The 16,289-nt window shown below is 40.3% G+C and overlaps 1 protein-coding gene and 1 long non-coding RNA gene across 6 annotated transcripts in view; one reads left to right on the forward strand and one right to left on the reverse strand.

Moving 5' to 3' along the window:
* The window catches only part of LOC133249428 (uncharacterized), a 32,707-nt gene extending 17,162 nt beyond the window's left edge, over positions 1–15,545 (reverse strand). Inside the window, exons 1-4 of one of the 4 annotated variants that reach the window (XR_009736950.1) lie at positions 14,815–15,545; positions 9,381–9,638; positions 2,188–9,295; positions 1,495–1,598 (exon numbers count right to left, since the gene is read on the reverse strand). This is a non-coding gene — a long non-coding RNA (uncharacterized LOC133249428). Of the gene's footprint in view, positions 1–1,494; positions 1,599–2,187; positions 9,639–14,814 lie in introns of all 4 variants that reach the window. The other 3 variants (XR_009736952.1, XR_009736949.1, XR_009736951.1) reach the window with 3 other exon arrangements.
* The window catches only part of RBPJ (recombination signal binding protein for immunoglobulin kappa J region), a 242,172-nt gene that overhangs the window by 110,195 nt on the left and 115,688 nt on the right, over positions 1–16,289 (forward strand). The window lies entirely within an intron of this gene.

Below are 16,289 nucleotides of genomic sequence, written 5' to 3' on the forward strand. Positions count from 1 at the left end.
ACGAAGCCCTTTACAGTGAATGAAGAATAAATAGAGGTATTAAAAAGGAACTTCTTAATCACAAATATTTGCTCAATATAACCTATAAAACTAGAAAGTTCGAAGCAGTATGCCTGACAAGCCTGTTGTTTTAACACATTGCTGCTAAGTCGCTTCAGTCATGTCTGACTCTGTGCAACCCCATAGACGGCAGCCCACGAGGCCTGGGATTCTCCAGGCAAGAACACTGGAGTGGGTTGCCATTTCCTTCTCCTTTAACACATTAGTTAGGTGATTATTAACAGTGGAGGCCGATGCAGGGTGGGAGGGCATCATGGGGAGAACAACAAAGGTCAACACCAAAAATATCACCAAGTCAGGAAAATTCACATTTTAGAGACAGGAAGACCACTGCAGTTACTGAAATACAAATTAAAACCATTAAAGAAGTTAATCTGTCAAATCTATTGAAGTAGAATTAAGACTAATCATTTTAGAGGTATTTAAAATCTAGACTCCTAGGGTAAAGCATAAGACAGAGAAAGCTGTATTATTATCTCATAATATGCAACCTGACCTGAAGAAACATCGTATTTCCCTCCAGGGCCAAAAAAATGAAAGAAAAGAACTCCAAAATAGGAATGAGACTGTGAAATAAATATTGTATTCCTCAAAAAAATAAACTATTTAGGGACAGGGCAGGGGAGGGAAAGTCAGCTAAGAAGCTGAAAACCAGTCACATTTCAAAATGATTCCTATGTTCTAGGCAAAATTTAGTATAACATCTTGAGTGTGTCTCATTTTACACCTTAGTCAACTGTAAGGGTATACATATTTATCCACTCTTCTAAGGAACTCTTCTGTTTAGAAGAGCACCCTTATCTAGAGGATTCACCCTGAGTTTCATGCTAGTGTCATCACCATTATTAACACATAGTACAGATACTGCAGATACTGAGGGTATCTATTTTTTTTTTTTTTTTGCCCAAAGGTAATTGAATGTGAGTAGATTTTACCACCTCCATAACAGTTTCAGTTTCAGTTTTAATATATCATTCTGAGAAATTTTTGTGAACTAATATAGCATTTTAGGCTGTCTTGCTTTTAATCATCATGAAAAGGCATCATTTCATGGGGTAGAACAAAAGAAAAAGATTCTTCATATAAACTCTACTAATTTTATAATATACAAACAGGAATTGCATTATCCTGGTAAACAGCAAGCCACTTCTCAGAAAAGACAGTTAAGATGGACTTTTAAAATAGTGTAGTAATCACTCCTCTTACAAACAGATATTTCTGAATATTAGCTCTCATAATATGTGACCTAACAGGCGAAATGAAATGGGAAGTTACATATTGTGATTTTTTTTTAAAATGAAGCTGAAACACTTAGGCCAAACTTAAACATACACCAAGTCCCTTCACAGTATTTTTTTTTTTTTTTACTGAAAACCTCTTAATGAAGAAGCAAGGTTTTTGGAAGAGCAGGAATGGCATGAAATTATAGGTTACCTGGTATAAGCAAAAGGGTTCTTGACTTGGAGGCAAAAAGATGGCATGGAAACTGGTTTGTCCACTTCTGACCTTGGTGTTCTTGGTTAAAACACTTCCTTCACCTGTGAAATACAGATAAAAACATCTAACTCCCAGCACTGGGTGGGAGGGTTGGGTGGGGCTGTGGGGAGATGGATTATAAACATGAATAGATGTTAAGAAGACTTGTCCATTTTTAATAGGCATTCAGAATGTGAATGCTCATCACTTTCCTTTTTCTATGTAAACTTTACCAAAGAAAGGTAGAAATATCCAAGTCTATACTTTTGAAAGGCCTCAGTATCCACATCCTGCTAGAGTCTAAAGAATGAACTTAAAACTGTAAAGGTTGTTGCTCCCTACTTGTATTGTTTGAAAACCTTTTAAAGAGAATTACACAATTAAAGTACTTCCGAGCAGTTTAAGTACAATGAAAGGAATTTACCATTAAGAGTGCAGTTGATCTAAATAAAATCAACTTCCCTTTCCTCTTAGCATTTTTCACTCCTATTTAATTTTTAGCCTAGCTTTCATCATTGTTTAAAATGGTCCTCCTTATTTGTTTGTTTTGTGTTCAGTTGCTCAGTCGTGTCCTATTCTTTGTGACCCTGTGTACTATATCCCGCCAGGCTCCTCCGGGATTTTCCCAGCAAAAATACTGGAGTGGTTTACCGTTTCCTCCTCCCAGGGATCTTCCTGACCCAGGGATCGAACAAAAGTCTCTCACGTTGAAGGCAGACAGCCACCTGGGAAGTCCCATTAGTTTGTTTACTCTTTTATTATCTAAGTCTCCATCTTTGAACTCAAGTTCCCTGAGGGCAGTGATCTTGTCTTACTTGCTCAAACCAGTCTTCACGGGAGCTTAGAAGACTGCTGGGCTCATAGGAGGTGTTGAGGAAATATTTCTTTTTGAACCAATGGACAACAGAGGAATAGATTCAATAAGATGAAAGTAGAATAGGATCAATTGAGTCATCAGGGCCTTGAAGGGTATTTGGTGGAGTAGAGGCTATAAGGAGGCAACTGAGGACTTCTCTGGTGGTTCAATAGTTAAGATTCTGTGCTCCTACTGCAGGGAGCTCTGGTTGGATCCCAGGTCCGGGAAGTTTCACATGCCATGAGATGAGACCAAAAACAAACAAAAAAGCGAGGTCAGTTCACTTATGCAATGTTAAGGACCATCACCCTTGACACAAATATAATCTCAAACCTACTATGAAGCTAGAGGGTCAATCAACTGACATAGTGATGACTATTCTATGGACATTATTAGTTATTTGTCCACATAGCTCACTCTGCCTGCAATGCGGAAGAACCCCAGTTCGATTTCTGGGTCAGGAAGTTTCCCTGGAGAAGGGATAGGCTACCCACTCCAGTTGTCTTGGGCTTCCCTGGTGGCTCAAATGGTAAAGAATCCTGCAATGCGGGAGACCTGGGTTCGATCCCTGGGTCAGGAAGATCCCCTGGAGGAGGGCATGGCAACCCACTCCAGTATTCTTGCCTGGAGAATCCCCATGGACAGAGGAGCCTGGCAGGCTGCAATCCATGGGGTCACAAACAGTCGGACACGACTGACCGACTAAGCACACACATGAATAAGGTAAAGGTTATGATCATATGGACTTTTAAAGCATCTAATTGAAAGTGAAAGTCACACAGGCCATAGAATTCTCCAGGGAATTTCCACAAGGGAAGCCGGCTCTAATTGAATACAATTAAATTTTAGTTTTTTTTCTGCTTTTTTTGTTAACAGCTTTATTGGGATATAATTCATGCTAGCGTACGTACATTCAATCAGTCCGGTTCAGTTGCTCAGTGGATGGTTTTTAGTCTGTTCACAAAGTTGTGCAACAATCACCGCAATCAAGTTTAGAACATTTTCATCATTCCAAAAGAAGTCCTATAACCTTTAGCAGTCATTCACAACACACCCCACCCTATACTCTCTAGACCGAGGCAACCATTAATTTACTTTCTATCTTTGTAGTTTTGTCTATTCAAGATAGTTGACATACACAGAATCATACGATATGGGGCCTTTTGTGACTTGTTCCTTTCATATGGCATGTTTTTAAGGTTTATTCACATTGCATCATGTATCAGTATTTCATTTCTTTTTATGGCCTAATAATGTTCCATCTTATAGATACACGAAATTTTATTTATCCATTCATCAGTTAATGGACATTTGTTTTTTTTTCCTACTTTTTACCTGTTATAAATAATGCTGCCCTGACCATACATGGACAAGTTTTTGTTTGGACATGTTTTTCAGTTCTCTTTGGTATATACCTAGGAGAATCGCTGGTCATATGGTAACTCTATCTTTAACCTTTTGAGGAACTGTCAGACTGTTTTTCAAAATGCCTTCTTTAGTTTACATTCCTACCACCAAAGCCTAAGGGTTTCAATTTTTCTATATCCTTGACAACACACCATTATCTGTCTTCTTGATTGTTGCCATCCTGATGGGCATGAAATCGTATTTCATTGTGGTTTTGATCTGCATTTTTCTGATACTTAATGATGTTGAATATTTTTCCATGTGCTTACTGGCCATTTGCATGTCTTATTTGAAGAAATATCTATTTAGCTCCTTTGCCCATTTTTAAATTGGGTTATTTCTGTTTTTATTATTCAATTTTTTAAAAGTACAGTTGATTTACAATGTTGTGCCAATCTCGGCTGTACAGCAAACGGACTCAGTTTTCATACATATATGCATTGTTTTTTAGTATTCTTTTCTATTATAGGTTATCCTATTACTCAGTTTTAAGAATTCTTTATATATTTCAGATATTAGTCCTTATCAGATAAATGTTTTGCAAATATTCTCTCCCATTCTATGGGGTGTTTTTTTCACTTTCTTGAGAGTGTGCTCTGAAGTACAAAAGTTTAATTTTAATGAAGGACAATTTATTTTTGTTGCTGTTGTTGTGCTTGTGCTTTTTGGTGTCATATCTAAGAAACCATTGCTAATCCAAGTTCATGAAGATATATGCTTTCCTTTAAGAGTTCTATGGTTTTAGTTTTTACATTTACGTCTATGATCCATTTTAAGGTAATTGGAATATATGTTGTAAAGTTCAGAACCCAAGTTCATTATTTTGCATATGGATAGCCAGTTGTCCCAGCACCATTTGTTGAAGGCTATGTTTTCCCCACTGAATTGTTTTCATACTCTTGATGGAAATCAACTGACCACACATGTGAGGGTTTATGTCTAGACTCTGAATTCTACTCCAGTGAACTATATGTCTACCTTATACATGCACCACACAGCCTTGATTACTACAGTCTTGTAGTGAGTTTTGAAAAGGGGAAGCATAACTGCTCCACCTCTGTTTTTCTTTTCCAATATTGGTTTGGCTATTCTGGGTTCCTTAAATCTTCATATGAATTTTAGGAACAACTTGTCCATTTCTGCAAACTGTACAGTTGGAATTTTGATAGTGATTTTGTTGATTCTACACATCAAATTCAATCCATGAACATGGATTTCATTTACTTATTTAGATCTTTAAAATTATCTTTTTATAATATTTTATAGTTTTCAGAGTATAAGAACAGCTTTCTTTCTGTTAAATTTATTCCTAAGTATTTTACTCTTTTTAATGCTAATGGAATCTTTGTCTCAATTGATTTTTTAATATTCTTTACTGTCTGTCAATCATTTTTAAAATATTTTATTTATTTGGCTGTGCCAGGTCTTGGCATGTGGTATCTAGTTCCCTGACCAGGGGCCTGACCCAGGCTCCCTGCATTGGGAGCACAGAGTCTTTGCTGCTGGACTACCAGAGAAGTCCCAGAAAGGCAACTGATTTTTGAATACTGACTTTGTATCCTGCAAACTTGCTAAACTTATATATTAGTTCTAATGCATTTTTAGTGGAATCCTTAGAATTCTCTGTATATACAGTCCTATCATTTGCAAACAGAGACATTTTTCATTCTTCTTTTCAACCTGGATACCCTTTATTTAATTTTCTTGCCAAATTGCTTGGGTAGCATCTCCAGTACAAGGTTGAATACAAGTGATCCTGATGGAAGTCTTTGTCTTCTTACTCATGTTAGTGGGAAAATATAATCTTTGGGAAAATATAAATCTTTTATGTTTAAAAATGACATTGATTCTGGATTTTTCATAGATGCCTTTATCAGGTTGAGGAAGCTCCCTTCTATTCCTACTTTGTTCAGTGTTTGCTGGAATTCAGTTGAGCATTTATGTGTTTATGTTTAGGGGATGTAGGCTTCTTTTATTGTGAGGTCCTTGGTGAATTATTTTTTAAAATAATATGGCAAAGAAATCCACAAGAGTATTACGTCTTCTCTCTGTCTAAGCTACCTATCCTTAGCCACTCACTGTTACTAGTTCATATCACTGATTTACACACAGACACACACATATATATGTAATATTACTGGCTTTTTAAAAATAAATCTTTTGCATTCTTTAGAATTTATATTTTTATAAATAACTTTTAAAATTATAATCTGATACTCTAAGTTTTCGGTTCAGTTCAGTCGCTCAGTCATGTCCGACTCTTTGCAATCCCATGAACCGCAGCATGCCAGGCCTCCCTGTCCATCACCAACTCCCAGAGTTCACTCAAACTCATGTCCATTGAGTTGGTGATGCCATCCAACCATCTCATCCTCTGTCATCCCCTTCTCCTCTGAGTATATGACACAATATATTCTCTATCAGATTGTAATAATAAAATAATTTAAATTTCTGTAGCAAAAAAGCCCAAACAAACCTCTCAAGCATGTATTCCACTTCTAGAAGTATAACTTGTGCAAGTGAAGCTCTCTGAGTCTCATCACTCAGAGAGCCTATCTGCGGCTTTGTCCTGAGGACTGACTGAGACAATGTTTGTCAGAAGGCTTGGGATGGTGTAGACTTAATCATATTATTGACATTTCACAAACTGCATATCACAGTATCCCTTTAAACAGAAAGCGGCTCTGCTGCATGTTAGATTGGCATATGACTTTTAAAAAATCCTCTGTTTTATAAAACTGAGTACTTCTGCATGTAATCTGTTTTTCAGAAGTTTTCTTTCAGTTCTTAAGTCCTTTTCTTTGGCCTAGATTCTGTGATTTGTTTCCTATTTTGGAAACTTGGAAAGTACCATGCAAATAAAGATATAGCCTTGCTAGTTAAAAATAAAATACTTAGTGTTTGCTGGTGAAGGAAAATATGATGCTATGTAGGTAAAACTGAATGATGAAAATCAGATTCACATTTCATAAGAACATTTCTGGAGAACTTTAGACTTGAAAAAGCAAGAGCCAAATGTTCCTCCCAAACGATAGTTTATAACTCTCACTGAAGTCAGAAGTAATTCTGAGGGTAGAATTTAAGCCAAGGGTTTTGAAAGCTGGGAGAAAGGAAAAAAAAAAAAAGCATAAATTTCCAAATCTTCTCAAAGTACTTAGATGGGAGGCAATTTGCAGCTAAGATCTTGAGAAATGTTTTTTTCCACTAGTGGGATACTATATTAGTAACACCTTGATACAATTTATTTTACCTTCCACAGAATGCTAATCAGGGTAGAATTTTGTCAAATAACCATTTAAGAGAGAAAAAAGTACACGTAGGACAATACCAGTTGGAATATGGGAATCCCCCAGGCTCCTCTTTCCATAGAATTCTCCAGGCATGAATACTGGAGTGAGTAACCATTCCCTTCTCCACGGGATCTTCTCAACCCAGGGACAAACCTGGGTCTCCTGCACTGCAGCCAGATTCTGTACCATCTGAGCCTCCACGGAAGCCCCAATATGTGACAAGGAGTTGTTAAGGATTCCTTTACATAGAGTTCTCTAATGCAGTTCAGAAATTAAATACATCAATATGAGACTGAGATGAAACTTTTCTATTTCTCCTATTGCACTGAATTAAATTTGTACTCAATATTTATTGATAGCTTACTTAAAAATTCTTATTTTTTTTCCTGCAGTCATTTCACAAGGTTTCTTCTTTAATTCCCATTTGTTGACATAATGACAATTAAATTTTTTTAATTAAAATAAAAAATATCAACATACTGACATAATGGCAATTTTTAAAGTGACAATGTACAACTCTCATTATGATGTTCACGGGGATTCTCCATTGTCTTTGACAGAGCTAGGTATTTCAGGAGATGGTAATTGTTTGGTATCTTTCACTATTTGTCAGTGGTTGTTTAATAGACTGTTTCCAAAGTTGATCTTGGTCCGTAGTCTATTTTGGACAAGGGTGCTAGCCACAAAGGTCATATCTGCAAGTTGATACTTATCATTACACTATCTCTGACACAAAACAACACAGATACAAAGAGTAAACCCTTTGAGTAGGCTTTCTTTGAAAAACTTTTAAAGGTCATTTATGCCCCAGGTTAATAGTAACTCAGGCCAGGGGAGAAAATGTAGGGGTCTTTTTCTGCCCTATTGATTTGCTATAAAACCATACTCAAATTTTTACAAATAAATGTGCCAACCCAAATAAATACAATAAACTTATTTAAAGATAATTCTTGCCATTTAATTATCTATATAATTACCTGATTTGATTTGTACAACAAATCTCTAAGGCAGAGAGTCTTAGTCCATCTAATATAAAAGAAAATTGAGCAGTCATGGGTGGTAGAATTTCCTAAAGAAACAGCATTTACTGAGTACTTACTACGTCCCCAGTTATTTCATGTAATATCTCAAATAATTTTCAAAATAGTTGTGAGCCATAGGTTTTACATTCCCCCATTTGCACATAAGGAAAGGTTAGCTTGCCCAAAGTTAGCTAGCTGGCTAGTGGTGGAGGTAGGACTCAATGATGGAGTTAGTCCAAAGCTTTTTTCCTTTCTACCCCAGCTGTTTTGCTGATTATGACTGTTCAACATTGATTCAACATGGAATCAAAAACCACAATATAAGATATATAACAAAGCAGAACATTTAGAAAATCAAAACTCAAATACATTCTTGGAAATGGCAACCCACTCCAGTATCCTTGCCTGGAGAATCCCAGGGATGGGGGAGCCCGGTGGGCTACCGTCTATGGGGTCGCACAGAGTCGGACACAACTGAAGCGACTTGGCAGCAGCAGCAGCAGCAGCAACTGTGGCTCAGCTGGTAAGGAATCCATCTGGAATGGATCCCTGGGTTGGGAAGATGCCCTGGAGAAAGGCTACCCACTCCAGTATTCTGACCTGGAGAATTCCATGGACTGTAAAGTCCACGGGGTCACAGAGTCGGACATGACTGAGCGACTTTGACTTTCACTTTTCACAACTCAGTTCAGTTCAGTTCAGTCACTCAGTTGTGTCTGACTCTTTGCAACCCCATAGACTGCAGCACACCAGGCTTCCCTGTCCATCACCAACTCCCGGAGTTTACTCAAACTCACGTCCATTGAGTCAGTGATGCCATCCAACCATCTCGTTCTCTGTCAGCCCCTTCTCCTCCCTCCTTCAATCTTTCCCAGCATCAGGGTCTTTTCCAGTGAGTCAGTTCTTTGTTTGCATCAGGTGGCCAATGGAGTTGCAAAGAGTTGGACAGGACTAAGCAACTTTCACAACTAGAATTTTACAAATCATATAGTGGTGTTACTTTTTGTGTAGTTTTTTTTTCTTTCTTCTTTTCTTTTTTAAAGTATTTACTTACTTGACTGTGCGAGGTCTTAGTTGTGGCATGTGGGATCTTTAGTTGCAGCATGTGGCATCTAGTTTCCCGACCAGGGATCAAACCCATATTGGAGCGTGGAGGCTTAGCCAGCGGACCACCAGGGAAGTCCCTGTATAGGTAGTGTTAACTTGCTTTATCTTGTTTATATTATAAAAAGAAAAAGAAATTATATGACCTGTACACATTCTTCTTACCAAAGGTATATTTGATTCCATTTGCATTTCACATCATTAGAGTAAATGGTTTATCATTTTTCTTCTTTCGCCTTCCTGAAGTGCAGCGTATGTTAAGCTTGTTTGTGTGAAAGCATGCTAAGTCACTTTAGTCGTGTCTGGGACTCTTTGGGACCCTTTGGACTGTAGCCTGCCAGGCTCCTTGTCCATGGGATTCTCCACCAGGCAAGAATACTGGAGTGGTTGTCATGCGCTCCTCAAGCTTTGCTTTACTTGCACCTAAAAAGAAAGAAAAAAGAAAGAAAATTCTCAGGGCCAAAGAATCCTGTATAAAATCAAACACAATTGGAAAGCAAAGGGTAAATATTTATTTTTGTTTCTCAAGTTCACCTTCCTGAAGCCTGTTCTGTGACTTACTTTCAGTGATCTCTTTATTTCTTTTAATTCTAGAATTAAGAGTTCATTTTCCTTATAGACTTACATAGTCTTTAAGGAAAATAAACTTTTTCAATCTCATATACATTTTATTAACCTTAACTAGGACGCAGTAGAAAATGAAAGGGATACTTTCATTAAAAAGGGAGGCATCAGGATGAATGAAAATCATGAGTTAAGAGACTTCTGTGAAGCAAAAGGCTTTCAATTTCTAATAAGAGTTATTAGGAAGATTTTCTTAGGCACACAGCCTCTCCACAATCTGATCACATCAAGCCCTGCTTTACATCCTCAGAGGCTCTTGTTGGCCATTTACAGCAGGTTTCTTAACCTTTTTGAACATGTGAATCTTTTAGAAATTAAATAATAATGATGACATTGCCATTTCTGAATGGGTATGTTAAATGAATTAACATCAATCTGGATAAAATCATCTCTATGTTTGGCTATATTAACATTGATTATTGAAGCATTAAAGACAATTTGATATGCTTCACAACAATTTTCATGAGATGAAGGCATTTTATGTATTTATTAAATAAAAAATAACAGTGATAAAAATGAACACTACTATAGCAACTATGTTACAGGTATCTTTCTATGTGCTTTCAACAGAACTAACACTTTGAATCCTCATGACAACCCTATGAATTAGTTGCTATTCTCTATTTTACGGGCAAGGAAACTGAGGTATTGCTAGGTTAAATAGCTTGTCTCAGGTTCTACAGTTGGAACCCATGCAATGTGGGGGTAGAACCAGTATTCTCCATCATGGGGCTGCCTAGTAAAATTTTCAGTGTTCTGGTGTGTCTCATTAATATGAGTTGGTGTAACTTAACCTTAGAATGAAAGCAATGTTGAAACATCTGCTATGTTTAAACCACCAGAGCAAAACACGATCCTTTCACAAATGTGCTCATCTCATTGCCGCTATTTGCTTCACGCATCTACTGGATATATACTGGTACTGTGCTATGCAGTGCTTAGTTGCTCAGTCGACCCCACGGACTTCAGCCCACCAGGTTCCTCTGTACATGGGGATTCTCCAGGCAAGAACACTGGAGTGGGTTGCCATGCCCTCCTCCAGGGGGATATATACTGAAGCCCCCAAACTTATTAATATTTAAATATTTCATTTATTGTTTTTAACCAAGAAACTATATGTCATTGCTCCCTTTACTGTGAAACTCCTGAAGAAAGGTTACATCTAACTCCTACAACAAAGATTCTCAAAGCTTGATTCATGGACAATTTGCACCAGAATCCCTGATCAGTCTTCTTAGAAATGCCTATTCCTGGGCTCCAGCACAGATTTACTCATTCAGAGTCTTAGGGAGTGGAACCCACCAACTTGTGAGGACCACCTTTTTACCAGGTCCTTCTAGTTACCCTGCCTAGGTTGTCTACCCCCGCTTCTACATGCAGCACCTGGAGTTCCCCTGAATACAAGATGCTCTTTCACACCTCAGAGCCTGAACATGCTGTTTCCTGTGCTTCTTATGCTTCCTCCTCTGTCTTCTGAACTCCCACTCCACTAAGATTTAGCTCAAAAGTCATCTCTGCAAGGTTTCCCTGGGCCCATCAGGCAAGAGTTAGGTGCTTCTTCCTCTGTACCCCAATGCGATTAAACTCATGCCTCCACCCTAAAATTACCCTGCAGCTGGTCTGTGTACTCTATTACCTGGGGGGTCCCCTGAAGTCTCTGTACTACCCATCTTTGTAAACCATGAAAGATGATATCTGACATGGAGCAGTAGGGACTCTGAACTTGCTGCTTGAATGGACTCAATGCTACCAGATGACCGGGATTAAGTCCTGACAGTTCTGCAGTTCTTAATTCTACTGAGGTGGTATTATTATCATATACATCACATCTTTTAGAAAATAATTTTCTAGCAGGTGGGAAAAAGAAAACACTTTGATCATTTTTTTCTTCTTGCACATTTATTCCCTTTCATTCCCCCCTTTAAAAATGTTTTATATTTTGAAAAAAAATATATGTGTGCTTCTACAAAATTCAAAGGATCCAAGATAAGCCACCTCTTCAGCTATATCCTCCAACAGTTGAGTTCCTTACAGCGAAGCAGTCATTATTAGTTTCTCGTGTATCCTTCCAGAATCCTTTTAGATACATATAGGCAAATAAGTATTATTTACCTATAATTATTTTGCACCTTGTTTTTTTAAACTTTGTGATCCTTCCATGTAAGTACATAAAAGCACCCTCTGCTTATTAACAAATGAATACTATTTGATTCTATGAATATACACATATATTTTTAAATAAATAAGACACCTCTTGATTGACATTTAGATTGTTAAGGTATTCTCTACCATCACTAATGCTACACTATGAAAGTGAAAGTGAAATTCACTCAGTTGTGTCCGACTGTTTTCGACCCCATGGACGAGTCCATGGAATTCTCCAGGCCAGAATACTGGAGTAGGTAGCCTTTCCCTTCTCCAGGGGATCTTCTCAACCCAGGGATCGAACCCAGGTCTCCCACATTGCAGGCGGATTCTTTACCAGCTGAGCCACAAGGGAAGACCAATGCTATACTATATGTACAGGTAATTTCACAAATGTGAATATATTCATAAGACAGATTTCTAGAAACAGAGTTGTAGGATTAATAGGTAGAGATAAGTTTTATCAAAATGGTTTTCATAAAGATTATGATTCCCAGGTGGTGCTAGTGGTAAAGAACCCACCTGCCAACGCAAGTTAGACATAAGACATGTCTGTTTGATCCCTGGGTGGGAAGATCCTCTGGAGAAGGGAATGACAATCCACTCTAGTATTCTTGCCTGGAGAATCCCATGGACAGAGGAGCCTGATGGGCTACAGTTCATAGGGTCACACCGAGTCGGACGTGACTGAAGTGACTTAGCACGGCATACCCATTTTCACTCCACTAGCAACAGATGAGAATGCGTATTTATATCCTGCCAATAGTGTTTTCTTTCCTGGTGGTGGTGGTGGTGGTTTAGTCGCTAAGTTGTGTCCAACTCTTGCGACCCCACGGACTGTAGCCTGCTAGGTTCCTCTATCCGTGGGATTCTCCAGGCAAGAATACTGAAGTGGGTTGCCATTTCCTTCTCCAGGAAATCTTCCTGACCCAGGAATTAAACCCAGGTCTCCTGCATTGCAGGCAGATTCTTTACTGACTGAGCTATGAGGGAAGCTAAAATGGAGAGTAAAGGAAACACTTTACGGAAGTGTAGGCACAACTACTGGCCTAACTCAAGAGTAAGAATTGTTTTTTGCAAAAAGTTAACACAGGTGTTTGCTCTATAGGCCTTCCCCAGGCAAGATGGCACTGGGGTATTTGCTACTGGTCTAGCCTCGATATTCTTTTAAAGTCTGGAAGGCTTAGTGAGTCTTTAGAATAATTTCTAATCTGTTCTAGAAGTGGAAGACATCCTATTCATTCTACAAATACTTACTGAGCATCTATCCTGCAGCAGGCATTGTTCTGATGGCTGAGGTATGAACAATAAACAAAATAGACTAAAGTCCCTGCTCACATTAAGATTGTAATGGGGGGAGGTAGGCAGATAATAGACACAATACACAGATCTGATGTATGGTATGTTAGTTTACAATAGGATCATGGGAAAAATAAAGAGAGAGGGAACAGGGAGTAACAAGAGTTACTTTTGTGAAGGGTGGTCATGGAAGGGCTCTCTGAGCAGGTGACATTTAAGCAAAGACCTGAAAGCAGTAAAGGAAGGATCTATAAGGCATCTAGGGAAAAGAGCAAAGACAGGAGTTGAGGGTGTGCCTGGTGCATCCTAGGAACACAAGGAACGATGCTGGTTGGGGCTCAATGAGCAAGGGGAAGAGACGAGGTCGAGGTATGGGGTTTGGGCAGTAGGCCTCATAGGAAAGTAGGAAAGCCATTGGAGAGTTCTAGAGAGTTACACTGAATTGTCTACTGAGAACAGACTGAGAAAAGGCAAAATGGATGAAGGCAGAACTAGTTATTAGACTTCCTTGACAACAGGTGAGAGATGAGATGGGTTAGACTGGGCTGGTTGCCATAGAGGTGTGGATGTGTTTGGACTGTGAGTCTATTCTGAAGGTGGAGCTAGCAAGATTTTGTTAGGTTGAATGTTGGATGTAAGAAAGAAAGTGAGAATGACTCCAGGGTTCTTGGCTTAAATGGAAGGATGGAATATCATTTACTAGGACAAGGAAAGAATACAGGTAAAGCATGTATTAGGGTGAATGGGAGTTGTAATTTGAGTTACCATGGTTACCATGGCTTTCTGTGGCTAGGGCTCTTAGATGGCAATGGTTCCAGATCAGATGAATAGCCCAGACCAGACCATGACTGTAATGTGTTCTTGGGAAAAAGGCTTGATTCCTTTGGAAAAAGGCTTGATTCCTTTGAAGGAATGTGTGCCCATGGGCACTGTTCTCTTGAAGCAAGCCTAATCCAAATTAGCTTTGCACTGAGATACTGCGTTTAAGATTCTTAAATTTTCTCTTTCCCTTTGTGAACTACTTAATCAAAGGAATAGGCAAATGTGCATGCACACACACAACTAATAACCTTGAAAACAATTCAAAAACTTGATTTCTTGTCTATGGTATAACTAGCAGAATATGAACTCTGTATGAGAGGAGTTACTGTTTTCCCAAATTCAAAAACTCAATTTAATTTTTCATTTGTGGGTCTATGATGTCATTAAGACACCAGTTCCGAGATAATGCCAGTCTAGACTGGTACAGAACCCACACGAAGACAATCTCAAAAGTGCCTGATTGAAGAATCTAAACAGGAATTCACTGGACAAATAATCCAAAAGGAAGGAATGCACTTAGAAGAGTTGTGACTAAAGCACCTGGTAAAACGATATCCAAAAATCGAAATGAATATTTCAACAAACACATAAAAAGGTGAAGGAAAGCAAAACCAGTAAGTCATATAAGTGGAGAAAAGAAAAAAAAAGGAACAGAAACTAATACACAGGGATTACTTCAAAAGGCTAAAAAGAGTTTAGAGTCTGCGACCTCATGGACTGCAGCCCTCCAGGCTCCTCTGTCCAAGAGATTGTCCAGGCAAGAACTCTGTAGTGGGTAGCTATTCCCTTCTCCAGGGGACTTTTCCGACTCAGGGATCCAACGGGGGTCTCCTGCATTGCAGGCTGATTATTTACCGTCTGAGCCAGCAGGGAAGCCTGAAACAGATTAGGGGGAAGAAAATTTTTAAAGGTGTCCTTGAATGGGAGGCGAACTCTATACAAGTGTACAACGTCAGAGCACAGAGAGCAGCACTTTTCCCTAGCTAACAAGCAAGACCAGCGGGTACCTCAGAAAGAAAACAACCAACTGCTAGTAGAGAGTAGCTAAGGGAATCCAAAAGCAAGCAAAGTGGTGGCCAGACTGGGTGACTCAGAGGCATGACTCAAACGCGACACTGGGGGTGTCAGCTCCCGGAGGCCGGGGGCGCGGCGTCAAACACATTTTAGGAAAGTACCAGGCGCGTGGAGGGCGACAGGAAACCTCCCCGGGGAGCGGCCTAGGGCTCCTCCTGCCCTCGAGTCTGACCTCTTACCATCCGCACCAGGAGGAGTTTCTAATCTCCAGGTTTCCCCTTCTTTTAGAATCCGCCCCTCCACCACCCCCACTTTCCTTCCACAAAGCGTCACGCGGCGTGTGTGTGCGAGACGTCGGGCCCCTCCCAGCCGCCCTGCGCTCCCCGCCACGCGCCCCCCAGCCCCGCCTCCTCGGCGAGCCGCTCCTTCCCACCCCGCCCGCCGCCCGGGCACGCGCGGCACGAACGGCGCCGGGAGCTGCACTAGACAAACACCTGTCCCGCCTGGGCCCCGCGAGATTTGGGGCAAAAGCATAGACAACAGTGGGCGCGTTCTCGCGAGGTTTAGGAAATTTCCCACGGCCCGTGTTGTGTCTGAATCGAGTAGTGGAAGGCGGTGGGAAGGAGGTGTAGCGTGAGACCGGGCTGCCCGCATTGGACACATGCGCAGTGCCGCTCGCGCGTGCCGCGCCAATCCTGCAGCGCCTTCAGCAGGTTTCGGGCTGTGGATTCCAGTTCTCCGGGTTTTGGGGCTCCCTGCGGGAGGCAGTGCTGGATCTGGGAATCTCTAGGAATTGAAAGGGCAAAGCGGGGAGGGGGGAAGAAAGGGGTGCTGCAGGTTGGGAGGACGGGTAGGGTTCGAGTCCTGCACCTTTCTTGTATGCCCAGACGGGCCAAATTTGCTCGGGGGCTTCCCGGTTTAGGTCGCCTGAGATACACTTCGGGCAGCGAGCTGCGTCCTCCACTGTGCCAGGCCCTTGGGAGGACCTTGTCAGAGTCTGTCCCCATATACCACCCGGGTTCACAGACGTCTTGGGTCTGCGATGAGGTCCTGGGGAGGTTTATGCGACAGGTAGCTCCCTGCCCAGGCAGAACCTCTGAGTTATGTGCTGGCTGGGGCAGTGGTGGCTTTCAATTACAGTACACTTTTCACCTCTGGAGAAAGCTTCGC

Source organism: Bos javanicus, chromosome 6, assembly GCF_032452875.1.
Source record: "Bos javanicus breed banteng chromosome 6, ARS-OSU_banteng_1.0, whole genome shotgun sequence".
In the NCBI taxonomy this organism is placed as follows: Eukaryota; Metazoa; Chordata; class Mammalia; order Artiodactyla; family Bovidae; genus Bos; species Bos javanicus.